The sequence below is a fragment of the Phalacrocorax carbo genome, chromosome 1 (assembly GCF_963921805.1).
Source record: "Phalacrocorax carbo chromosome 1, bPhaCar2.1, whole genome shotgun sequence".
NCBI lineage: Eukaryota > Metazoa > Chordata > Aves > Suliformes > Phalacrocoracidae > Phalacrocorax > Phalacrocorax carbo.
In genome coordinates, this window is record NC_087513.1 from 19,217,652 (window position 1) to 19,244,543 (window position 26,892).

Below are 26,892 nucleotides of genomic sequence, written 5' to 3' on the forward strand. Positions count from 1 at the left end.
AGTCAATGAGATGAAAACATTCTAGCTTCCTGTTGTAATGGAGTTTGTTCAAAATACACTCCTGTTACAGTCAAAAGAGAATGTGCCACATACAGAGATACAAGAGCTTATTCTTAGTCTGATTGGTATCTTCACAAGCATGTTTGTATCTAAACAAAATGCAAGAAATAGTTATTAGTCCAATTACAAAAATACAAACATTTATTAGCAGAACCCTTGAAATGCTTAGAAAAATGGTTTTAGAAAAACCCCACCCTAGCGTCTTTTCTCTGGTGCTGTGCTCACCCCTCCAGGTTCCTGTTGGGTCCTCAGGCTGGTGGGTACAGCTGCACAGTCACCACCCTGAGGTCTTTGCTGGGCAGGTTGTGACGTTCATGGGGGGAGTCCCCTCCTCCTTAGTCCTGGAACCTGCTTAGTTTTATTTTTGGGTGTTTCCTTGCCCCGGGCTGCTGCCTTCTGGCTGCTCTCTGCTCAGGGCACGGCTTGCGGCCCTTTATGAGGAATGGCAGAAGTTGTTACTGGGCTACAATTTATTTTTAGAAGCGGTTTTGGAGAGTCAGCCACATTGATTTGGGTGAGGATGGATGAAGTAAAGCATCTGCCCCGCTGCTTCAGAGAGCCAGGTGTTTATTTCCAAGGCATTCTGGATTTTTTGTATCAGTTCGTGTCCTGGTCTATCTCATCATTCCCTCCAAATACGAGCTCTTTACCTGGAATTAGCTGAGTAGTTTTCATTTATGGCAGCAGCTTATTCCTGCAGAACCCAGTTATAAGAGCTGCCTATAAGTACTACCTGCAGCATAAGAAACATGAAACAGAAGATGGGAACTGCAAGGAATACTGAAATCCTTCTGAAAGGTGCATGGCAAGTCAGATCAGCGATGTGCGGCTGGCTGACAGGACACGGATTTAGGTATGCAGAAAGGAGGAGCTGAGGTCAGTGGTACAGGTATAGGTTGCAGGAGAGCGGACAGCAATTCAGCACTGCTCAAGCAGGGAAGGGAAATGGTATCTGGGGATGGGTGAGGTGCAGGCGGTTGTTACTGAATCAGGATTTGATGCGTGCACACGCGCATGTGTGTGTCTGTAGGGAATCTGCAACAGAGCTGACTAGCAGAAGTTCTCATGCTGTTTCCAGATGCGTGGGAATGGAAAGAGCACTGGATAAAAGCTGTAGTTTCAGATGCAGCAGCACAGCTTGCCTGCCTCTTGATGCCCCATGAGCTTCCTTCCCTATGCAAGATCCACAGTTTGGTTTTTTTATTGCTTAATTATATGATAGCTCTGTTTAATAGCCCTAATAGAGGATGGCAAAGCGTCAGGACAGTAATAAGAAATGAATGGCATTTCTCTGAACTTAAGGGTGAGCAATGGGTCAGTGGAGTCTCCTGTGGAGCAGCCAGAGATATGTGCATATTAGAGTGCATTAAAATTTGATTTTTCAACCTTAAGTTATTGTACATACATAGTGGTAGAGAGGATGAGCAGAGCTAAAAAGGCAGGAGGTAGACTAACCGTTCTCTTAGAACAGTTTTATCTTCTATAAAGGAAAAGTGTCATGAGTTGGGGGTCAGTCTTTTGGGGGAGTAGGGAGCAATATGTGACTTTTTGCGTGTTTCTTGAAATAGCAATATTATTTTTGTTAGGTATAGTATTCTGAAACACTTCTCCAGGTTCAGGAAAAAATATTCTCATTAACCCTTTAGACTCTTGGTGTGACTTCCGTTATTGTTGTATCTCAAGAGATGAATAAAACAGGATATACTATCTTAAAAAATTATTTGACTGTAGCATTGTGCAAAGAAGAAACTGGTATGTAAAAAATGTATCCTTAATGTACTAACTGATGGCTTAAAGCTGGTTTTCAAGCCAAAGTGCATATCTTCTCTGAACCATGCTGTTTTCCCCAGTTTCCAATGCTTACGTATCCCCTACATCTTGTTTGTAAAGAGGTAGCTTTGGTTTGAAGTTTTTTTTCAAAATGGGAATAGTATTGAAGTCTCAGAAATTTTCAAAACTGGGAAGTCTCTCCCTAAATTACGTTTAGTTCTGCACTGGGCAATAGAAGTGCTTCCATCAGTCTGAGTTCACAAAGGTAAATGAATATGGAGACGCATTCTTCTGGAAGTAGCCTGTCGTGCTGCTCTCTGCAGAAGGACAGAAACGGTATTTTACCAGTTAGACTCTATACACATTTTTTTTTCTTTCTTTCTTTTTCCAGTCAAGAGAGCTAGGAAAACTTACCAGAATCCCAGATTGGGCTTGAGAGGTGTAGCATTTCTCAATGCATCCTTGTCCTCAGAAGCAACAGCTTCAACACATGAAAGTAGCAGCTTTCCTTTGCTGCACTGCACTGCAGTACCAGCTCCTCTCCCAGCAACAGCTGATCACTGCACCCTGCTCAGTGCGTGGTGGCAGTGGAAAAACCCCTGTGTTTGTGTAGGTGTAAACATGTGGCAGCCTATTGCACCAGTTTTCAGTTCTAAAGGCAAGAATGGGGCTTTACTGCTCTTTTACTAGTAAGTGCTGATTTATGGAGAAGTATTAAGAATCTATGACCCATCAAATGTTGGACCTGAGTTTCCTAGAAAACTGTTAGTTTACTTACTGCTTCCTCATACTGATAGGTTCTTCTGTATTGATATATTTCTATGTATTAACAACTGCTTTATGCCTCCCCGTGATGGAACAAATGTTTTGCTTCTTAACTTGTGAAATGCTTGAACCGTTAATTCTAGAACTGTTTCATTCAGTGATTACAGAATGCATCATTTATAGTAATTTTGAAGTGTTTAACATAGAAACCTTTGAACCCTCCTTCAGTTTAGCAAGTAAACAAATTTGCTCTTGGAGGAAGGGTTTGAAGTCGACTGCCAAGGATCAGTGTCGATGAACTGTTCTTAAACAATTAATTCTACTGTTGATTGAGTTAACTTACATTTTCCTGTGAATATGAGCTGGGGTGTTTCGAATCCATTTGGCTTATGCATAGTAAAACTGGCAGAACGTATATGCGTCTATTTTCGATACTGCCAAGCTTCAGCTATGCACCTATAAATGAACTTTCTCAGCAGGCCTTTTATGCCAAAAGAGGTGGATTGTATTACTCTGTTTGCACATCTAGTGGCACAGCTGAGGGCACATCATGAAAAAAGAGTTTTCTGCTGTAGGTGGTGTTGCTAGTGCCAATCTTAAGAAAACACTTGGAAAAGTGGAGAGGAAGGATGATGTTATAGGTGATGAAGAGGGCTGGGGTTTGAAATAGTTTCATCCTGCCACATTCATTGTGTGAGACTGTGAGCGTGTCACACTGTCTCTGTCAATCCATTTGTAAGTGGTACAAACTCTGGTTGCTTTGCAGAGATTTAGTAAGGATAAACAAATCGTATTTGAATGGTGGTGGTTTGGGAGATTTGAACCACAGATATTGTCATTTACAGTAAGTGTTGAGTAGGATTTAGGGTGGAGGAATGTTTATTGCAGTGTACTGCACTCACTGGGAAGACAGCATTTTGGGGGTATTTATATTCATTCTTCTGGTATTAGAACGACTTACCTGTTCTCCATCCTTGCCCTGTGCAGTTCAAAAGTCTTTTACCATACCCCTTCATTCAGCTAAATTTCTTCAATTGTTACACTTCCACTGTTCCCTGCTGCCCTTCCTGGATCAACATCATCGTAGAGATTATATGGTTGACAGTTGTTCCTCATGAATTATCTCCTCTTCTATCCCTCCACTGTCTGGAGCTGCACAGTTATGAAAGAAACTCTAGGCTGTGCAAAATTATATTTTTTTTTCTTTTAAAAATTTGTTTTTCCTTAATAAGAAAAGCTCAATAGATTTTTTTCCCCAGAAATTTTGTGCTGAGCAGTTCACATCTATGTATTTTTAACCATTTATTTGAAAATCTGAAGGTAATACATAGTTCTTTGAAAATCTGCTTTGCAGGTTGTTTTGACATCTAACTGTGGACTTGGTGACAGATTTACAGAATTCGCTGCAGAAAATATGTATTCCTTCCTGTTCAAGGAACTACACAGTGAAGAAAACTTTTTGTGCTTTTGTTTTTTTGAGATTTTTGGGTTTTTGAATTATTGTGGCATTTTATATTTATTGGAGATTATTTGTCAATTTTTGTTTTGCAGTGTGTTTCCATGTTGTAGAAAGTCAGACTTTGATTTTCTTTGCCATAATCTGTGCTTTCTGAATTAGTTTACTTTCTTCTCCTTTACAAATGTTTTTTTTCCCTTTGTATACTGAATTATCTTTCATTTTTAAGTATTTAATATCAGTTCTTTTACCAGTGCTATATAAACGCTTTTGATAAGAGATTGAATATGTGCATTACAACATGTATCATATTTATGAAATGTATATCGTGTACATATATAGTGTTTCACATATGTATCATATATAGAAACTGTACATTCCATGAACTCAATCATGATCACAAAATTCATTAAATTTAGAGGACTGTATATTCCATTTGATTCACTGGTATAATTAGATGTAACTAGAGAATAGTGAAAAGCTCTTTTTTTTTTAAATGAAAGCATTTTTATAGTATTGTGGATAACATCGAGATGGGAAGAGTACTAAGCACTTCTTAGTGTCAGATTCAAAATGAGACTGATAAATTGGAGGAATACTTTGAAATCAGTAACATCAAGTTCAATAAAGACAAACGCTAACTGTTACAACTTAGATATGAGGAATCAAATGTTTATGTACAAAATGGGAAATCAATGTGTAGGCAGCAGTTGTGTGTAAATATATCTTGGTGTTAGAAAAGACCACAAATTGAAATTAATTAATGATGTAATCCTTTTGCATAAAAAAGGGCAAGTAGCTCTGGGACACGCAGACAGGAATGTCATCTGCGACGCATGAGAGTTGCCACTGAGCTTCCTTCAGTGAGCGGGCTGTCACAGAAGTATTTTGCCTGGTCTTTGGCATTAGGCTTAAAGAAAGAAATAGATTAATTGGACAGCATCCAGAGGAGACAAACAATAACCAGCACCAGATATTATACAGACAAAAGAAGGTTTATTAGTTCTGAATAGAAAGATTGAGAGGTATATATGTCAGTAATATTGCAAAAAATTTGCCTTCTAATGTATGAAAGATTATTATGAGCAATGACGATTCTGTTTCCCAAATCATAACAAATAGAACAAAAATAATTAGCATACTTTATAACACTGAGGATTTGGGACTAGAAAGCTATTTATGTATGACACAGCTAAATGTTTGAAAAAACTGTAGGACATCTGGGTATCTAGAGGTTTAAAATACGTGAGGCAAATCTGTATCAAGAATAGTCTAAAGGTGTGGTGTCCTCCCCCAGAGTAAGGGGCATAGATAAGATGAGGCCTTTATTTTTCATAGTCCTAATTTTTTATGGCTTTTATCTCTTCTTGCCTAATTAAACCAGTACATGTTTGTGATGTGTGATAATGTAAGCTTTGAAAATATTTTAATGGTTTTGTATGGCAAGGTTTTTATGAAGATGTGTTAAGAGGTTTTACATATATATATAAAAATATATAAATATGCATATAGATATGTTCATTATAATGTGCAAATATACATTAGTAAGTCTTCATTATATATGGTTCGATAGATGTGTGTGTGTGAGTTTTATAAGCAAGTGGTGTTGGAAAAATAAACCAGTTCCTGGGTACCATTTCTTCCAAACTGGAATAAAACACTACATGTTGAAAATAGTTGCTCTGTTTAACTTAAGTATGTTAATTTAATATACAGTTTGAGAAACAATGGTAGGGTTATTTTTACCTGTGGGACAGTAGGAGCTGCTAGCAAGGCTGGAGGTATTCAAGTTGTTAGCTCTGTGGGATGAAAAGAGACAGATAATTATTACCTGTGGAACATGGAGGAGTTATCTGGGGAAAGGATGTGAGAGAAATAATAATGTGTTGCTGTTAGGTCCATGACTTTTAGTATCTGGCAAAGCTATAAGTTTTAGTTCCCAAGCTTATCTTTCAGAGGTATTTGGTAAGTCTCTGCTGAGAAAGAGGTTGAGTGACCAGAAATGTAATGTTTTGTGGAAACTGCTCTTCCATTAACTGCTTGTCCTGTCTTTTACTGTTTTCATATATGAGTTCATTCTGGCATTGGAAGGTCTGTTGACTTTGACCTACAGAGTTTTATAACAGTATTTGGTGCCCTGCCTGTGTGTGCATGCGTAGGATCCATGTGTTTGATAGCTCTGTTATGTGAGGTGTTTATCCCAGTTGTGCAGAGGTACATTTTACATCTTTCATTCCGGGGAAGATTTGTTTGCTGCAGTGTATGTTGATGGCAATTTCAATGATGAGTCTGCTGAGGTGCAGGGTTGGTTGTTTGAAATTTAGGCACATGAGAGGAGGTTTGGGTTCCTGATTAGCTCTTCAGTTTCAGTGAGAATTGTACACTGAGCTCATTCCTTCCATTTTTGAACATTTGACCTTAGATTCATAGGTACGAAGTCTTTAAATCAAGTTTAGTTGTTATTAAAAGTACTAATGCATAGTGATTATCCCAGGAGTTTAGTGACAAGAGTGGTTTAAGCCTTCTCATATTCTGAAAGAAGATGATAATATTTTATGACAAATAGTAAATGTTAGCTTTTACACATATTTCAATACAGCAAAAATAAGAGCAATCCCGGACTAAAGATACATACAAAAATTAAAATATCTAATTAGTGATTTCAAGATGTAGTTATAATCTGATGCAGAAGGTTGGCAACCTTCACTCTGAGGAACACAGAAGTTGTGATTATTTGCCTTCTAGTCATAATAAGTGGAAAGAGTGTTCTGGCTAAATGGCAGAAGGATGTTGCTTCTAAAATAGTAGAAGTCACTATAATGTTAATAGGAGAAAGGCAATATACAAATATGGTTGGTCCTGTAATAGCTTTCTGTATGAACATTTGAAAGTTATTATCAGTTCTAAGAGTAGGTGTGCAACTGTGCTGCCAGCAGCATGTCTGGAAACAAAAGATGGAAAGAGAGAGAAAAGGTAGTTGCTGCATGTTCTGCTGCAAGGACAGGGGCCACCACCACAGCTCGTAAGTGCAATGCAGTTCAGCTGTCAGTCAGAGGGAATGACCTACAGGGCCTTGTTGGATTGCCTAATGGAGAACCACTTTGAGACAAAAGAAGGACTTCATGCCTAAGCGCAGTAATAGTAGCCATCACCGCATATGAAAACTGAGCTCTGCTTTACCTGGGCAGGACTGGTCTTTCTGAAAAGGTGGCGTCCCTTGGAGTGAGCAATCTCCAGTGATAGAGATTTTCAACAGAAATTCAGGCTGAATCATTTATATTGCCATAACTCAAAGGAAAGCCTATATAACATAGGATGTATTGAAGTATAAGATTAATAAGCTTAGGTAAGCGTGTAGGCTCTTTGTTATTTTAAACTAATTTCTATAATGCTTTGTTCAATTTGCTGAAAAAAAGGTTTCCAGATTCACTTGGTGAGTGGTTTTAAAAAGGTTATTTGTCTATGTCATGGCCACCTGAAGGAGAGAAGGGTTTGCACTTAAGCCTTCATGGTGATATGTGCTTTGATAGACAAGCTAAAGTAAATGCGGCTGCAGCCTTGTAAAATGTTATAGCTCTCAGGTATTAGCAGGCTTCTTTTGGAAGTTACTGTTCACTGCAGCAGAACCGGCAGCGCAGAACATACACCAATCACACCAGTGTTGTATTTCAACTATGCCAGCAATTTCCCCAGCATTTTAGCTTAAAATGTCAAACTGAAGGCAGGTTTGCATCAAGGCACGTAGCGATCTGGAAGGGCGGTCATGTCCCCACACGTTCTGTCCCACTGAGCCTGCTGTGGCCGATGTACCTGCAGGAAGAGCAGGCTGAGTGCAGTCCTGCGTTAACACAGCAGAATTTCCAACTGTTTTAACATGAAAACTGTAAAAACTGGTTTATGGGCAAGTGAGGCCGTAAACCTCAGACAGGCAAGACCTGTCTGCACTGCCACATGCAATTTAAATACCGAGGCTAAGTACGTTTTAAAGACAAGCTCAAGTGTGACATCCAGCCTAGTGCGCCTCACATTAGGCTGCAGCATTTTGGGAATTGTAACCACTAGTTATTACCTACAAAAGTCTTGATGGAATCGGGCAGCCCCTCTGGGCGCGGGCAGGGAGTTACAGGGAAAAGTTTAGGACTAACATGTTGTAAACCAACATTCTGCAGAAGTTTGCCTGTACCCCAGAACGGGCCACTGGGACTGGGTATTTTACTATCTTTGGCCCAAGTACTGTTTGTTGGATGAGTACAAACAACACTGGCAATGCAGCTGAGCAGCAGCCAGATTTACCTCTACAATGGAAATAAACCCTAAGAATTACAGATCTGAAAAAATACACAAACGGAGAAACGGGAACAGAGCCTTGAAATGCTGACACAGAGTGAAAATAGGAATGCATTGCTTAACAATTAACAGCTTCAGTGGTAGGTTATTCTGCAGTTATATGGTCATCGCTCTTCTGTGAGTTTCTATTTCTGAGAACTGATTTTTAGGCATTGTGTTTATCTATAGCATTGCACACAAACATTACAAAATTTTATGAATTTCATACTTAGTTGTGGTGAGTTTGTGCTTCTGCCCTTCGTAGGTATGCATGATGCAAATCTGTATGTAATCCACGTGCTGTGCAGATGGCAGCTACATTTCTGATCGCAAAATTTATGAAATAAGTGAAGGAAGACTGGCTGGTTTAGCCTGCACTGTACCATGACTCATAGGAATCTTCCCATTTGCCTCAGTGAATGTCTGTAGGGAGAGGATGCTGGCTGCATCTTTTAAATTACAGAGCCAAGTATTGGAAGAGAGGATCTTTTCTGGAGCTGCTCATGCCTGTGAGTCTCTAGAGACAGCTGTTTAAAAAACAAAGCAAAACAAAAAATACTGGCAGCATAAAATGTTACAAGTCAGAAAGGAGGTTGCCCAGTGTTCAGTTTGATAATAAATGCCATCAATTTTGGATGTTCACAGGATTATGTTCTATGTCTCTACAATTAAAAAGAAAATAAGAAAAATGCATCATAGAACATTAGCATAATTGTTGTAATGCAAAGGCTTTGCATGCAGTCTATTAGTATTTTCCTAGCCGTACGACTTGTGTTAATTAGCAAAGGAGCTATTTCTACATGATTTACTAGATAAGCGCTGCATTTTAAAACCCATATTTGCAGAAATAAGGCCAGAGGTTCTCCAGCTCATGAAAGGAAACAGAAACTCCTTGAATTTTCTGCAATTTGAGAACATGAGTGTAAGTAGTCTTTAATGAAAAATAACATTGATTTGAGAGATACAGAAAGAAATTGGTAAGATGATGGTCTCGATACAGACAAGATACTAAGGGCTCTCAAATCTTATGCTCGAGCTAATTTAAACCAGCTGATATTGGTACTGGTAAAAGTATCACAGCAGCAGGGAGCTTGGCTTTCACTAGTCACAGAAATATTTACCTGAACCTAAAAGGTTTGCAGCCTGAACTGGACTCCCCTTTGCCTTAGCTGTCACACTATGATTTTGAGCTAGGTAATACCAGCACTGCCTGGTTCTGTCTACAGGACCTGTAATGTCCCAGGGACTATTATAGATGGACACTGGAGTGTCCAAAATAGTGAAGGCGCAGACGATACTAACCCGAAAATATAGTCCCTGGTGGGTAATTTTCTAAACTGCAAACTGGGGCTGTGTTTTAGGACTGTCCCAAAGATGTCTATTGATGAGATAACATTGTCACGTTATGTGTCTTTGGCTACACTCTATTCAGACAGATGAAGATCACTGTATATGGGTATTTTGATAAATTTATTTTTGCTGTTGTTTTGCTGATGTCTGAAATATTTTTATTTATATTACAAAACCAAGCATTATAATCCAGTTTGGCCAGAGAGACTGTAAATATATAGAGAAGAAGTCAGCATGCTTTGTTAGCTTGGACACCTCACCACAGTGCCATTAAACCTCTTTCTGGTTGGAGATGATTCCCATTCAGCTGTTGTGCAACACAGTCAGAATGAGTTCAGTGTCTGTCCACATTCTGTGCAGATATTCAAATTGCCAAAAAGTAAAAGAAAAGGGAGGTGGAGACGGAGAAGGAGGGAAATATGCCTAAGGTTACACGCTGGATTACTGGTGAAGCTATTGTGTTAGTTCAGTCCTTTCTCAGTGACACCACATTGCCTTCTACTGCCTTTTAACTCTCCTGACCTTTACACAAAACTTAGTCCCTTCAAGTCTTTCATTGTTTTAGTAGCTGTTCTCTGAATTGCTTCCAATTTCTCTCCATCCTTTTTTTTATGGAGTTCAGGTATCCAAACTGACTCCATAGTTTAAGTTAAATTACACTGGTTATTATACCACAGACAGGCTATCACAGTGGAGGCGTATGATGGGATACCCTTACGAGTGGTTAGCTCTTTGATTGCTATATTCTGTTATACAGTTAAATTGGACTCACTGTTTACTAGCGCCTCTAGCTTTTTATGGCAGTATTGCAGTTACTTTGTAAAACAAAATCGCCTGTAAATCAGACTTCCAGCTGTATTCAATTTTACTTTTCTAGTTTTAATTTCCTTTTGTTGCCCAGATTTTGTTACTGCTCAATACAATGTCCTTCAATTATTTTTAGAGTATCATCCAAAAATAATAATAATTTTTATTCTGTTGTTTTTACTCATTCAGATAGTATATTTCTCCTGGAACAAGTCTTTTAAAAGTTGTATTTAAAGACAAATGGTTACTATTTTCAAGTTTTCCAAGTATAGATTGTGTTGCTACTTACATGGACACGTTTGCTGCATCGATAATATAACGGTAATCTAATAAATCCTAAAAAATGTAATCTAATAAATGTAATAAAGCAAACTTTACTGGAAGCTTTCTTCTGAACAGTAAAATTATTGCATTCATAGTAGGGAATGTATGCATATTAATAACTATTTCTAAACAATTTTACTTCAGCTCAAACTCACATATTAAATATTATTCGTAAATGTTTCTAGTAATGTAGTGCCCAGCCTTAGACCCAAATTTCTTTGTGCTGTGCAAAAACAGGAAAAAAGAAAGAATTCCCACCCCAAAGAGCTTGCAGGCTAAGGTAGGAGAAGAGGAGAGAACTGAAGGAGGCAGGATAGTGTTACTACGCAGCATGCTGCAGTTACAGCACGTTGGCAGTCCATTAACTCTTGTTGGGCGCTTTGTTGAAAGAAGGGAAAGTCTCTCTTACTAGAGAAACTGATACACTCAGAAAAAAACCCAGGATTTCAGAAGGATGGCAGGTCTGGAACAGAAGCTAAGTACATGCTGAAATAATTTGCTCTGAAGTGGAATAATTAGATTATTTGAGAGGCAACAGTCGGAATTTCTATTGAGCACAGTTTTGCGTTAGCAAAAGGGAGAGAGGGAGCGTCCTAACAAAGTTTTAAGCTTACATTTCAAAGAGCATAATGAAGTTTTGGAAGGAGAGTTCTGACAGTTGGTGTGACAGACACAAAGGTGTATGTTTGAATCTTCGGGCTTGTCCGAGACACATAAAACAGACATAGTTTCTATTTTAATTTGAAAATTCTGTCTTCTCTTCAGTTTGAGAGTGCCTGATATTTACAAAATAGTATCTGAACAGTTACAGTAAATATTCTGCAATATTTAGGAGGGTTTTTATGGGATATTTAAGAGACCTTTTGTTTGTAGGGGCATGGCATGTGGCTTCTGCTGTGCTTCCTGAAGCCAGTAGAATTCTGTTTCTGCCTGTATAAATTGAGGTTGGGTTACATAGATACAATGGAACAAGGTGCACAAAAACTTATATGGTTTGATTATGGTATATAATTTTCTGTCTCTTAACTGCTAGTTTTTAGTATCTATTTTAGCTGTGGGATTTGGTTTTGGTTGTTGTGGTTTTTTTTGTGTTACCTATTGAGTATTGCTGAAATAGTGGATGTAGTTTCATGGCTGTATTAAGTTTTCACCTTCTGTGTTTTACCACCTCAAATTATGATAGAAATAAAAAACACAAATCTGTTTGCCAAGCTGACTGGCTGCCACAGCTGCTTCTGGGGCTGCCTAGGAGTCTTGGTGCCTCAGAGAAGTAGCGTGAGTGACCGCGTTGTGGGCCGAGGGCTGGTTGCCTAAATGAAGAGGTGGCCAGATATGCAGCTAGGTGATTCAGAAAATGCCTCAGCTGTGTTCAACGTGTATTTGCTGAGGCAAACAGGCTTGTTGGGGGTCTGGCTGCCCTTCTTCCTTAGGAGCCCAGAAACCTTAGGAGCTCTGCTGCAGATCAATACTCTTGGCATCCTTTTGCAGAGAAAGGGAACGCTGGACAAACAGACTGCTGGCAGTGCTGATGGAAATAGTCCTGATACTGACCTTAAGCTTTGAGATATAAATAGATTTGTTTATAAAATTTTGCTTATATTGGACCATCCTTCAATGGGAAAAGGCTCATGCAAAAGATGAATGGACATTTCCAGTTAAAATAAGGAATCACAGTAATTCCCTTCTCTCTTTAGAATATGAAGGAGGCCATCCAATGGTCCAATGATGCATTTGGAGAGGAAATTAATAAGGATTTGATATTTATGTTTATTTATTGTGCAACCATTTCTCATAATTTCATGTTCACGCTAAATTATTTTATTATTTTTCTTGTGCTTCTACTTGTATGCCTGGTAGAGCTACATTTTTATGCTAAGAATGAAGGAAGGGATACTTATTTTACCTTACCTTATTTTGACTAGCAGTCTGTAGAGCACCTCTGAGTATGCATATGCAATAAAATAGACTACAAATTCCTCACTGTCTTTTCTTTTTTTTTCTTTTTTTCTGCCTTTTTTCGTTAACAGAGTTCATGGAACTCACTCAACAACACAAAGGGATTGTGGTTTGTTGTTTCAGTTTCCTATGGTCTTATTCTTGAATTGAGTTTCAGGAAATGCCCGATTTAATGGATTGAGACTTCCAAATGTGACTGTAGGTAGGGAAACAGGTTTTACATCATACAGTGCTCTAGGATCTATGTGGGTTCCAGTGTTTTGTAGAAATTCCAAAACTCTAAGAACATTGAATTATTATGAATTTTGGTTGGTTTTTTTTAGTATTTTCTGAAAGGTTTGGGCTTTTATATTGATCTTTTGAAAGCTAAAAAACATCAGCAATAAGTATTTTCTGAACAGCAATACCTAACTTTTATCTGACATGGTGATTCAAGTAAATAAGACTTCATATTAGTGTGGATATTATTTTCTGAAATTTTTGTATAATTTATATATAAAGAATAGAAATAAGGTAGGAAAACCTATAATGTTGAAGAGGTAATGAATAATCAGCAATAAGTGATTTGGAAACAAATGTGCCTAACTAATCTTTGGAGTTGAAATTTATATGCGTTTTTAATGGAGAGAATTGAGAAAGTAGTCTGTGACATGAATGGTAAAATATACTTAGTAAGACTCAAATATATCTTCTGATCATCTAATTAAATGAAATTTTGTTAAACTACTCAAGAGATAATGTCTTTGGATCATAAAAAAAAAAAGAAATGTTAGGAGTGTTCCACACACCTCAATGAAATCCATTCACATGTTTTAAATCTGGCTATGAGTGTTCATGTACTATAACTCACTGCATAATTCTATGTGTTCCATAAATAGAATGAATATTTTAAAGTGGTTCATATGTGGATTTGGAAGAAAAACTGAGCTGTCACTAACGGAGAATTTATGCTGGCAACTGTTATAAAGTATCACATTTAAAAGGATTTGGGGGGAGGTTGTTTTGTTGCTTTTTGACTTTGAGATTGTGTGATGATGAGAACCACTGAAGCATATTGCACTGATTAAATGTAGTACTTGGGAGTCTCAAATGTCACAAAACATATGGAATACCAGAAACATTCATCACTGTTTGAAGGGACTGTCTAAAGCCTTGATAGCCTGGTCTAACAATAGTGCCAGTAAAATAGTCAGTGAATGAAATGAAGATCTGCTAGCATGAAAAAAAAGTGAAATAATGTTGGAACCAAGAGCATTAGGCTGCTACAGAATTATAGCTACTTCTTCCTCCTGCTTATCCTCCTCCTCCTCTTTTGAAGGAAGAACTGAGGTTGTGGTCAGGAAAGGCCATAAAGATGCTATTAGCCTTGCTCTAGCAATAAACAGACATTGAATCTCCATCTGTGTTTGGGATTTTAAGAAACAAACTTTGAATGCAAGAGGGCATGGCCACAAATTTTATTTTAGTGAGGGCAAACTTAAACATGTGACTGTTACTATTGCTAAATCTGATGTGTTTTTTTCTCAGTATGTGGTAACAGTGACCAGTCTTATTTTGGTGGGGAAGGGAAAGACCACTGTGACACATTAATTTTTAAAATATCTGTAGGATGGCATTAAGGAAAACGGAGGAGGGAGCTTCCTGGAAGCAGTCCACAAATACAAAGATTGTTCACTGACTTGCAAGACCACATTTTAAATGTATTTTTGATAAAACAGAAACTACGAGGTTTTAATTGTCAAATGTTTGAAATCCTTACAAGAGACAAAGAGTCAGTATCCTGAATCCTTTTCCTTCTAGTGTCCCACATTGAAACTTCACGTGATGTAAAGGTAAAACTCATTTACCATTCTGTGAGGCAGACCTAGACTTTTTGTCTTATATAAAAAAATAACTTACTGAAAAGAGCAAAAATTATGAGAAACTCTCACTGTTACAAGACAATATATGAAGATTTTTTTTAAATAATGTAACTAGCAAATTGCAGTGTTCTATCATATCATGTTTCTCAGAGGCATCTGACAAAGAGGCAGGGCTTCATCACACGTAACAGTTACTTGGGAAGACAAACACCGTGACTCTCAATGTCTCCTCCTTCCTCCTTCTTCCCCAGCTTTATATGCTGAGCACGACACCATATGGTGTGGGGTATCCCTTTGGCCAGTTGGGGTCAGCTGTCCCAGCCGTGTCCCCTCCCAGATCCTTGTGCACCCCCAGCCCACTCGCTGGTGGGGTGGGGTGAGGAGCAGAAAAGGCCTTGGCCTTGTGTAAGCCCTGCTCAGCAGTAATGAAAGCATCCCTGTGCTATCAACACTGATTTCAGCAGAAAAGCAAAACGTAGTCCCATACAAGCTACTATGAAGGAAATTAACTCTATCCCAGCCAAAACCAGTAGGCTTAGGTTTATTTAATGTGTAATACTTACGGATTCAAACTTTTGTGCAGGGATATTACAAGTCTTCAACAGAAATATATGTCTTTAATAATTCCATTAGTGCTATTTTGTTTGTGATACTCAGTTGTAGATCACTTTGAGTTTAACTCTATGAGACAATGCTATCTTGCCTTTTCTGGTGTAGTTTCCATTGAAAACAAACTCTTCAGACTAAGTAGTCTTAGCTTTAATCTGCACAAACAAGCAAGTATGCATATTGATTACTGAAATGCCAGGGATGCCAGGAAACATGAAGTTATTGCATGTCAGTTCCATAATAAACATAAATATTACTAAGACTACCTGTAGCTTTAAGACATTTCACTCATGGAAATTAAGCACCTTTATAAATTAAGATTATGTTTTGGTCAAGAACAAGATGTAATTGCCTATTTTTGTTTCCCTGTATTATATAGACCTAGTACAATTTTTTTATATTCAGTTATGAATTGTTTTTAATTTAAATTACAGTTCAAAGATACTTAACAAAAATAGATAAGTGCAATCTGAACTAAAACAATTTTTAAATGCAGTGTATTAATTGACTGCAGCCTAACATGCAATTTAACAAATAATTTTGTGCATAGACAGTGGAAGCCTCTTTAATTTTCCCTTAAGGGTAGCCAATTTTCTGCCTCCTTGTTCAAGAAATATCTCTTTAAATTATTCTGTATCTGGAAGTAGCTAATGTTTCTTTGAGTTGCTGAGGAATAGAAGTCAGAAAATAGTGTTTTACATAATCATTAAACAATTAAGAAAATAAAGATTGCCAATTACATGTCTGTATGAGATATGTATGACATTATTTCAGGATCTAGACATAGTTCTTGAATATTTGCAGATTCAAAATATTATTCTGATTTATGTTAACATAAATTATTGCCATTTATCCTTTGAATAAATCAAAGCACCAAGTGATACACTGATTATTTTGAGCCTTATCATCAAATCTTGTTTACACACTGAACCTGTTGCAAAATAAGCTGGGATATGAAATTTAAACATGGTAAGTATTCTGTGCTGTCTTCAGTTAAATTCTAAAGTGAACTAAATTACCTGAACAAAGAAATTTTAGGACTAATGGAATAGGAGTCTCTGTAGGAGAAGCTATTATAGGTTGTTTTCCCTGGGTAGATAAGCCCTGAGTCAGTGGAGGAGCTGGGTTGAATCTGGGTCATCTGACTCCTGCTTGTGTAGCCAGTTCTCTCCACTAAAAGCCTCTTCTCGTGGAATTACGTGGTGATGTTTTCTACATTTGCACTGTGATGTTAAAGATTATTATGGGATATCTGTTGTTATGATTTTATAGTATCCTACTGAGACATCTACTGAGTGAATAAGTTGCAGTTTCTGAAAAATAAATTACTGACCTACTGTTGTGTTGTGCTTATAGTAATACATGTTCTATATTTTCATTGTTTGACATTGGCAAAGAACACTTCCTTTTTTCTAGTATCTTTATTATAATTTGGAGCAAAACTAGAGTAACTCGTGCATTTCCTTTTTGAAAGCTGGGTAACAATCCTATCTTGTGGCAGTTCAGGACTGAATGGATGATGTAGATTTTAGGAGAAAAAAAATATACGTGTGGAATCTGTAGCCAGTGCATGTAGAAGATCTTTCTACAGGTTTTGGACATGGCAGTTGCCGGGTAAATTATAAACAAACAAGTTAAAATTTCATAGTTGACTATTGGTGAATACTAATCTCAAGGTACAGGAAAAGGTTTTGGTAGCTAAACCCAGAAACCTACGTTATGATTTCTTGACTCCTTGTATATTCCTGGGGAAAAATAGGTGCCTTGGAATGAGGTCTAAAGGAATTGGGATAACCATCTGCCTAGCCTGCCTGGGTCTGCCTACATGTAGCCTGTAGGAAACAATAAGCACAGCTGGTTTGTTTGAAACCTCTCTGCTCCCTGGAGATCAGGCTCCTTGTCCTGATTGTCACAGGATATTCTGGATGGCACCTTCCTTCCTTTGCCATCTGCAACCTGACAGGTACCACAGCACTTCTGAAGTTCCGATGAATTCTTATTGTTGCTTTTAAGGAACTGGAAGCAGAGGAGATATGTGTGTATGTTAATGTGAGAGGTGGGCGATAACAACATTTTCTGTATCTTAGAGATTATGGCTTTTACTGGGCTCAGCTTCTTTTTTGCCTTGAGGGTGTTCAGTTGCAGCTCTTGGGACAGAGACTGGCACGTAGCTGTCGTGTGTAATGTGCTGGGAAGTCCCAGCGCTGTGCAGCTATGTGAGGTCAGTGGTTCCTTTGCACAACCAAAACCTGCCAATTTGTGGAGCAAAGAGGGGTGAGAAGCAGCATGGTTCAGTGTTGGGTGATTATGGTTTTTACCTGGGCTGTGGGAGATCTGGCTTCAGTTCCTGTTCCAGCAGCGACAGCTTAGGGGTAGTCTCTGGAGGAATTAATGTAAGGATAGAAACATTCTCACTGAAGCAGCAGTAGAAACGAGGGAGAGAAAACTGTGGGTGTCCACAGTTCATGAGGTAATGGTAGGCATGATAGAGGTAAAACCCTTGGTGCCCAGAGAACATTCCATTAAACAATAAGACGCTTACTGAGGCATATAGAGCCTTTTGATATGTACATTTGTGCATCAAATTCCTGACTAAAAGGTACCTGGTTCAAAAGTATACTTGTATCAAGCCTTTTTTTTTCCTTTTTATTTTTTTTAAAACTTATATAATTATATATCAAAACTCCGGTTAATGACCAGTTCTGTCAAATTCATCTAAAACCTTTCCTTGGTCACCCAGGATTGCTGGATTTAGTCATGCTTCTGACAGTTCTCGGCTTTTGTTACTAATTCTTGTCTTTCTTCCAAGTTTTTATCAGAAGGGCCAGATATTGCAAATAAATGAAAACAAATCCACATATTGTTCCGTAAGGTCTCTGCTGAGTCACTGTAAGAGATTTCTGTTAAGAAGTTTTCACTTCTTCTATATGATACATCATTATACCAAAAACAAAAGCTTTGTTCTTTTGAGTTTATTGCAACGAATCTGATAAACTGCATGGACACTGACATTAATTTTAACAGAAAAGAGAATGCTTTTAAAAACACAATTAGCAACAAGAGAGAAAGAAAAAATTCTGTTATGAAGAATGAGTTTATATAGTTGCACAGCTCAGCTATGAAACAGCAGTAGTATCTGGGAGTTCAGAAGGTGGTTTTAACCTATACAAATATAACATTTATTTGGAAGCTAGGCAACTCCTTTATTTGACTTACAGGTTAGCTATATATATCACCTTTTTTATAGTAGTTTGAGATTATAAGCAGTGTTGTGCTTGGATAACTACTTACGGTGTTGACCTTATGCATTAAAAATTCTATTCTGAATTAGAATAAATGCAGCTCTCTCAGACTCCCTTGGAAGGTCCTGTGCTCCAGCTCGTTGACCAGCTTGGTGACCCCCGGTGGACTCATTCGAGTACATCCATATCTTTATTGTACTGGGGAGCCCAAAACTGTGCTCAGCACTCCAGATGTAGTCTCACAAGTGGTAAATAGAGTGGAAGGATCATTTCCTTATACCTGCTACCTCCACTCTTACTAATATAGCTCAGGAGGCTGTTGTCCCTCTTTGCTCCAAGGGCACACTGCTGACTCATGTTTATTTTGTTGTCCACCAAGACCCCACATCTTTTTCTACAGAGTTGCTTTTTAGGCAATTAGACCCTAATCTGTAATATTGCATGGATTTTTTCTACCAAGGTAAAGGACATTTGCTTAGGGCTTGTCTGTATCTGTCAAGGAATCATCGAATCATAGAATAGTTTGCGTTGGAAGGGACCTGTAAAGGCATCTAGTCCACCCCCTCCCTGCAATGAGCAAGGACATCTTCAACTAGGTCAGGTTGCTCAGAGCCCCGTCCAACCTGACCTTGAATGTTTCCAGGGATGGGGCATCTAACACTTCTCTGGGCACCCTGTTCCATTGCTTCACCACCCTCATTGTAAAAAATGTCTTCCTTACATCTAGGCTGAATCTAATCCCTTTCAGTTTAAAACCATGACCCCCTGTCCTATCACAGCAGGCCCTGCTAAAAAATCTGTCCCCATCTTTCTTATAAGCCCCTTTTAGGTACTGAAAGGCTGCAAACCCAACTCTCCCAGCCTTTCCTCATAGAAGAGGTGTTCCAGCCCTCTGACCATTTTCATAGCCCTATCCTGGCCCTGCTCCAAAAGGTCCATGTCTTTCCTGTGCTGAGGGCTCCAGAGCTGGATGCAGCACTGCAGGTGGGGTCTCACCAGAGCAGAGTAGAGGGGCAGAATCACCTCCCTCGACCTGCTGGCCACGCTGCTTTTGATGCAGCCCAGGATACAGTTGGCCTTCTGGGCTGTGAGTGCACATTGTTGGCTCATGTCCAACTTTTCATCCACTGGTACCGCCAAGTCCATCTCCACAGATCAGCTCTCAATCCCTTCATCCCCCAGCCTGGATTGATACCAGGGGTTGCCCTGACCCAGCTGCAGGACCTTGCACTTGGCCTTGTTAACTTCATGAGGTTCACATGGGCCCATTTCTCAAGCTTGTAGAGCAGTGTGTGATATTTAAAAGTGATGTTGCTGACAGATAAACCTATTGTTTGTGTCTTAAAAACCCAGCAGCACTTTTTTCATTTTCATATTGTAAATGATAGCACAAAAACTGTTCTGGACATTGTTTGCAAAGAAAATTAGGTTAATTGCCTGTTTGTGCTCCTATGTTTATTGCACTCATTAAAGCTTGCAGGATGCCCACAATATTCTATAGATAGCAAATTAGTAGTGCCTTACAGAGTCTTATTTTGAGGACAGGTTCACAGTGACAGTTTTCTGCTTTCAGTGGCAGTAGTTTTCCAGAGAAACAAATGCTCTTGAGCTCAGAAAGAAAACCTTGGAATCAACATCACTTGCAAAACTTCACAAGCATTTGGTCGACAAAATTAGTATAGCCTTCAAATACCTATGTTCCCTAACTGCTTGTTATATTCAAAAAGAAAAGAAAAAAAAAAACAAAACAACCCAAACATTTTATTATCTTAGGCTTACAAAGAGGATAGACATTTTTCATTACAGGCTTTCTGAAGTAATGCAGCTGAGATCAACTCTGTTCAAAAATAATTTTAGTTTGGCAGTTTATTGACTTATATGACAGAGATTTGTTTTTGTCTGTTGCTTAGTAAACTGAAGCAACTGAAAACCACATTGCATTTGATTTTGAATATGCCCAGTGATCTGGATGCCCACTGCTAGTAACAGAATTGTTTATTATGTAGCAATGCAGAAGATGCCTGACACATGCATTTTTGTAATATGCACATTAAATAATAAAAAAAAATATTTTTCATTAGAACTTCTCTGTTCAAATCAGGAGGTAAAATCTAAAATCTTGGACTTACTAAGGTAGATAATGCTGCTTCAGTGGTAACTGTATGAATTGAAGTATATTTCAATACAGGTTAATAGTGATGCTATGGTGTTGCCTTGATCATTAGAGTCTTTAAGCGGTAATCTAGAGGTACAGCTAAGTATGAAAGTTGTTTCATAAGAGCTTTTTCTATGATTCAAGTTTCAGTTTCAAAATACGCTGGTTAATTGTTTTTAAAATTTACACTTTCTATCCTAGTATAAAAAAGCTTTCAGAGGCCAACTGGTTCACGCAATTTCTCTGCTGGTAGATCCTGCAGCATGGCATAGACTAAGGCCACTCAGTTAATTTTTAGGTGCGTCTACCCCTGTGCAATAGGAAACAGTGCTACAATTCCAGGTGTATTTGGCCAGCAAAGATGGCTGGGAATAAGGAGGCAACTGTTTGCCACCCAGTATTGCGTGGAAGACAAGCAGAACGATAAGAAAGACAGGCTCTCCTCAGGTGTTTGGTGTGCATCACGTGGTTGGGAAAAAATTATTTATCTGCATGGGTTTGGATTTCCATCCATGTAGCTATCTGTTGCCTAATTTTTGGTCTTTTTCATAGTTATGGACCAGAAGTTATACATCACTGCTGCTCACTGCAGGACTCAACAACATGTGTAACCCTGGCTTTGATTATTCAGTAGTGTCACTGAATGATTTCCTAGCCCTGCTGAGCCTTGGTTTACAGAAGGTTCCTGAGGCTTAGTGGTTCTGCTGCAGGCTTCAGGCAGACAGCCTGCATGTGCAGTAGATGAAGGCAGCTTACAAAGGCCGAAAGATTTTATGTCACTAGGTGATTTTTGTTATCTCACTGGTTTTATGTAGTACCTTATAAAGCAGGTGCCCTTATTGCTTTCACAAGCCTGTAACCTTTTAAAATTTTAATCTTTATTATTGAAAATATTCATTGATTTTTTTCTTCTGCTCACATGGTTTTCTGTGTGAACCTTTAGATTATTCTTGAATTGTTTAAAAATATTTTTTCCTTCCTTTGCTAATGAAAGAAGGTGTGTGTTTGCGCATGCATGTGCGAGTGCCTGTAAGTGTGTGTGCTAAAAAGAGGAGCAAAATTGTCTGATGTCTATTACAAACTGAAATTGGATACTGCTTAGCTGGATTTAAAAAATGTTTCAAGCAGTTAAAAGTCACTCCTGGGGATCCTCGGTAAAAGCTTGCAATACTTTAGGCTGTAGCTTTCCACTAAAGGCAGTGTTTCCTTCATTAATTTACTATCCTGATTTGAAAATTATGTAGTAGAGGGAGGGCATAAGTAATTTTTACTCTCGTCTTAGTTGAGGTCAACTCAGCTATTCGTATGCCTCATAACTTTCATTTTTTCCACGTTAGTTGGTATGCTTGTCCATAGTAGAGCTTCACATTGAGATACTTCAGTGTGAAGACAGCTTTATTTTGCAGAGACGGTCTATCACTATCTTTCTTGGTATTCTGGTTATGCCAGGGAAGCTTTGTGTGAACCATTTTTAGTTTCCGGATGAGAGGATTAGCACATATTTTACTAATTCTTCCTGCAGAACAATAGAAGAATGAAGCATACAAAATGTTGAATCATTTAAATGTTAGCATGTGTCTGAGACTTTTGTTTCATTCTACAGCACTGGCTACATTCTGAACTTGCAATGAGAAAACCAAAATAATTATTCCCCATGCAATGATAAGGGGAAGTGGCATCTGCTACTTGCTTGGGTAGGTCAGATTTGGAGAACATGGTACAAAACAAAGTCTCAGCAGAAGGCAGAAATCTCCTTTCTTCAGTTTCATTTACCATGATGACACTTGGTATTGGAAGGTGAATCAAACCCATTTTAATGCTGCTGTCATTAGGTGAAGGGAATTTATCACATCTCTTCTTTTAGAAGAAAGAAGGGGGAGAAAATTAGCGTAGAGGTAACACAAAGGTTAAAAAAATCAATTTCCCATTAATTTAATACCTTTGCAAACACTTACAGGCATTCAGGAGATATGTCTAAAGCAAGAATGATATTTTTTGGATACATATGTAAGCCAACCTTTTTTTTTCAATGAATACAATAAGAAACATACAATCAGAAAATGCTATCAGTCATATGTTTCCTACCTTTTGTGTAGTTTTAAAAAATACATTTCTCCTGTAGATGGTTTCTTTGTATTTCAAATGATTAAACTTTAACTCTTCTACAACCTGAGTCATACTCAGCTGGAGAATGGATTTTCAAGCCTGTGACCACGTCTTGCTCTCACTTTGTTCTTCGAAGCAGGAAAGGTGCTGAATGTACAAGACCCAGCTTTTCTAAATTCTCCAGCGACCTGAAATCTTGTGCATTTTTATATTTTGCCTGCTCAGATCAATCTTAACTGACTGGATAATACAATTGTCATGCATATATACAGGCTGCAGAGAGTCTAAGCAAGCTCGTATTGTGTCTCTTCGCCTAGGGTCAGGTGAGGATGGGGTGGGAAGAATTTCACCTTTGTTTTACTTAGTATTTTGAGAGTATTAATAGTTTCTTGGTGTTTTTTGTTTGTTTGTTTTCCCCTGGATATTGAATAGTTAAAATTATTTAGGTTATCTGTTAGTTCTGGCACTTTGATGATGTCTTCTTAGGAAATTGGAACTTGGGGTATTATTCCCTGCACTTCTGTAAGAATTACATTCTACTGTATTAGAAACATATTTATGAGGAAACCAGGAAAGATTTGATACAAGAGGTCCGTGGTAATAGATAAAATTAGAGAACTGCATAATGCATGTGATAAATAGCAGATTTCTGCTCTAAAAATGCTCATGTAAAATTCACATATTCTTCTTGGAGCAACAATATTTTTATTCCTAGTGCTGTAACTAGGCATGTCTTTCATTGGAAGGGTATTTTGAAATATGATTTCCTCATGCCACAGTGATTTTGTGATCACAGGCTCTTTTTTTTTCCCCCTCCTATTGGTAATATTGTGAAGTAACAAACTGCTGAAGTCTCAGTTGTACCCTCATAAAGCAGGGATGCTGAAGACCAGCCTGTAGTGCCATTTCTGTCCCCAAAGCACACCCATTATTCCTAACACCTTGAAAAATAAATTATTTTCTTCTCTGCCAGTGTGAAGCTAATGGAATTACCTTCACCTAAAAAGGGGCGTGAAAATCAAGCTAGTTGCATGGCGCACAATCTGTATTCAAGCCATGGTAGTCAGTGATACTTCCTGAGAAGTGTTCTCCCTCCTGCGGCCTGGGCCGCCATCCGCTGGTGACTGAGATGCAGATGTGCTGATGTTAAATAATACTGTGCCCATAACCTGCAACACGGAGGTACTCATGGTTACATGAGTGGTAACTCCGAGGATATGTTCTGATTGGAGATCTGCATAAGAAACAATGGAGCATGTTTTGCTAAATATCTCATTTTCTGTCATTTACCAGTGCTCTCATTTCCCGAATAGATTCGTCTTTGTAGATCTGTGACTGTCTGTTTTTCATGCATAGCAACCTCCGTGGCCTTTGAATCAAAGAGAAATCTGCTGCACAATTACCTTTGTGTTTTGGGGGTATTCTTTTTTTCATATATCTTCTCTTCCAAAACACAACATTGCTGGAGTGTGTTGGTTTGCTGTGGGGAATATTTGCATAATAACTTTAACAACCAGCTGAAAGTGATCCTCTCTACCGACCAGGCACAATACTAATAGTTTTAGTCTGTGCATTTTTCATTTTTTTATTACTTCTTGAATCTTCTTCTCTGGAATAGGGTTATCTCTGCTAAAATAAATAACATGTTGCAAGTTGCTTTTATTGAACTCTGCTTTAATTTTAATGAACTGAAACATAATTAGAAAGTGTTTGTTATATTATGCCAACAAAGTACCAATCATGAACTGAAGACTGACATTGGAGCAGACAGTTTGTGATTATAACTGTATGTCAAGATCTTCATTAAGATGCACATTAACTGAACATAATTGACTGTAAGGCAGCTGGACAGTGGTAAAATATTTAGTAATGAACCTCTGCACTGCAGTATTTTCTGCCTCAAGGAGAACAATAAAAGTGTCCATATTTTCTTTTAATCCCCTTTAGTAAATGCTGCCATATTAGCAAGCAAAGTGATATGATCACATGAGGGCTTCTTAGTTTCTGCTTCTCCAGTTTGCTAGGGCTATTAATTCCAAGTCTGAAATATTATGAAGGAAATAGAGCAAAGAGTTCATTGTAGCTGAGGTCTCTTGTGCCTGTTTCGCTTATAATCAAAATTTGCAGAGAAAAAAAAAAAAAAAAAAGCTGATTTTATTCTATTAAAAGTTGGACTCCAACAGCAATTTTCAATTTGTTACAAGTAACAATGCATCCTTTTAGGAAATAACTGCTATCCATCTGAACAGAGGCTTCATTTGGTCAGCATCTTTTTTTAAAATTATATAGAATCAGGGAAAGTATCTCATAAGGTGCTGTTTTTCATTATTTTTATAGTATTTCAAAGGTAAATGATCTCACACTAATGTTTCAGAGATATTTGATGGTGTCTAGCCATCAAATTGGTTTTATTTTTTCATGTCAAATGTATGAATCTATCTTTTTGTGGTGAGGTACTTAAAAATATATTAACAATAACACCTCAAGATTATAGTGCAACATCTAGTAGTTGTTTCAGAGTTGTCTTCAGAATAATGCATTTTTGAAACCTGAATTTGTATGAACTTTTCATCACATCATATCTGTAGAATATAATGGACTAGAGGCAACAAATTTATGATTATTGTCTTGTTGGATTATGTAAGAATTAAACCTCTCAACAGCAAAGAAATGAAGATCTCAATTTTCTTTAGGAATCATAATTACATAATTGCACATAAAAAGTCTGTTGCAACAAATGAGAAACAATGTAATAGTGTTGTGTTTATTATCACCAATTTCCAGCGTAATCTCCCTTATGCACTTTCATTATAAAGTGTTATCAGCATAATATACTAGAGCACAGGAATGGTCGTAGTCACCTTAAGTATTTGATGTTATTGTCCCTTTAGTTCTCATTACATAGATCTATCGAGGCCTTTGCTTCACACAGGCCTGTAGTATTCCTGTGTTAAATACAGAACAAGTGAACTTCTCCAGAGTGATTGCGGGCCAGATAATCCGATTCTGCACTGTGAGTTTTGCGCAGCTTTTGTTGAACTTCGCTGTTTTAAAACTTGATGGGCAAAATTTATTCCTTCAGATGCAGCCAACTGTCATTGGTAATTTATTTTTTAGTCTTTGAGTGGTGTTGTAAGGCTTCAGGAAAGACGTTACTTCCTTTAATTTAGATTTTTGAGACTAGATAAATAAAATAATCTACTGAAAAAGATTTGCCTTGGTATTTCATACAGCTTGATGTAAATAGTTCTATTTAGTACAGATAGTATGAAAGCAAACCAAAAGGTGTTGGTTTTCCTCCTGCTTTTGTGATTCCTTCAGCTCAGAAGCTTCAGCTCAGATGTACCATCTGTCAGGTATTTTCCACATTTTTTTAAGTTAGATTTTCCTTTAACGCTTTATATTTTATGATTTGGTTTATTTTTACAAAAAAGCCAGATGACTTGCCCCAGTTCACTTTGTGAGTTAGTGGCATAGGAGCCCCACATGCCATATTTTATTTTTTTGTTTGTTTGTTTTTTCCTTTTGCTGATATTCAGCAGAAACAGCCCTTCTTATTTTGACGCATGCAGTAATATTTTGAAGAGACCTTCATGCTCAACTCTCCTCTCTTTCAGAAATGTGTTGTTGCGATATGACTGCACATTATTACTGTTATTATGTCATCAACATAGTCAGGTCTGGAAGAATTCAAAGTAGCTTTCTTAATCTGCATGCTGAATATGTGTTGAATGGATTAAGAAGAAGTCACAATATGTGATGTGCACACACATCTCTGCAAGTAAATGTAGAAACAATGGTTAAAGAGATACCTATATAATAGCTTCTTTACTGTCATATACTGTCATATAAATATTTGTTTTTTACAATAAGGAAACATTTAGGTGTTGAATTCTTAAAAAATATTCTCTTCATAATGAATCTGTAGTTTTTTAATGTAGTAACTTTTTATTCTGGCTGTCTATTACTGTTATAACATTCTCTAGCTTCCATTACACCATCCTCAGTCCGCAGATACCTGAGATAACTTTGTAGGAATGGAAAAAGTTACATTTCTTGTCAGTTATTATGGTGCAAGTCCTGACTGTTTGCGTTCAAGTCAGA

General features: G+C 37.8%; 1 protein-coding gene across 3 annotated transcripts in view; it reads left to right on the forward strand.

Moving 5' to 3' along the window:
• The window catches only part of TAFA5 (TAFA chemokine like family member 5), a 427,770-nt gene that overhangs the window by 170,319 nt on the left and 230,559 nt on the right, over window positions 1-26,892 (forward strand). The window lies entirely within an intron of this gene.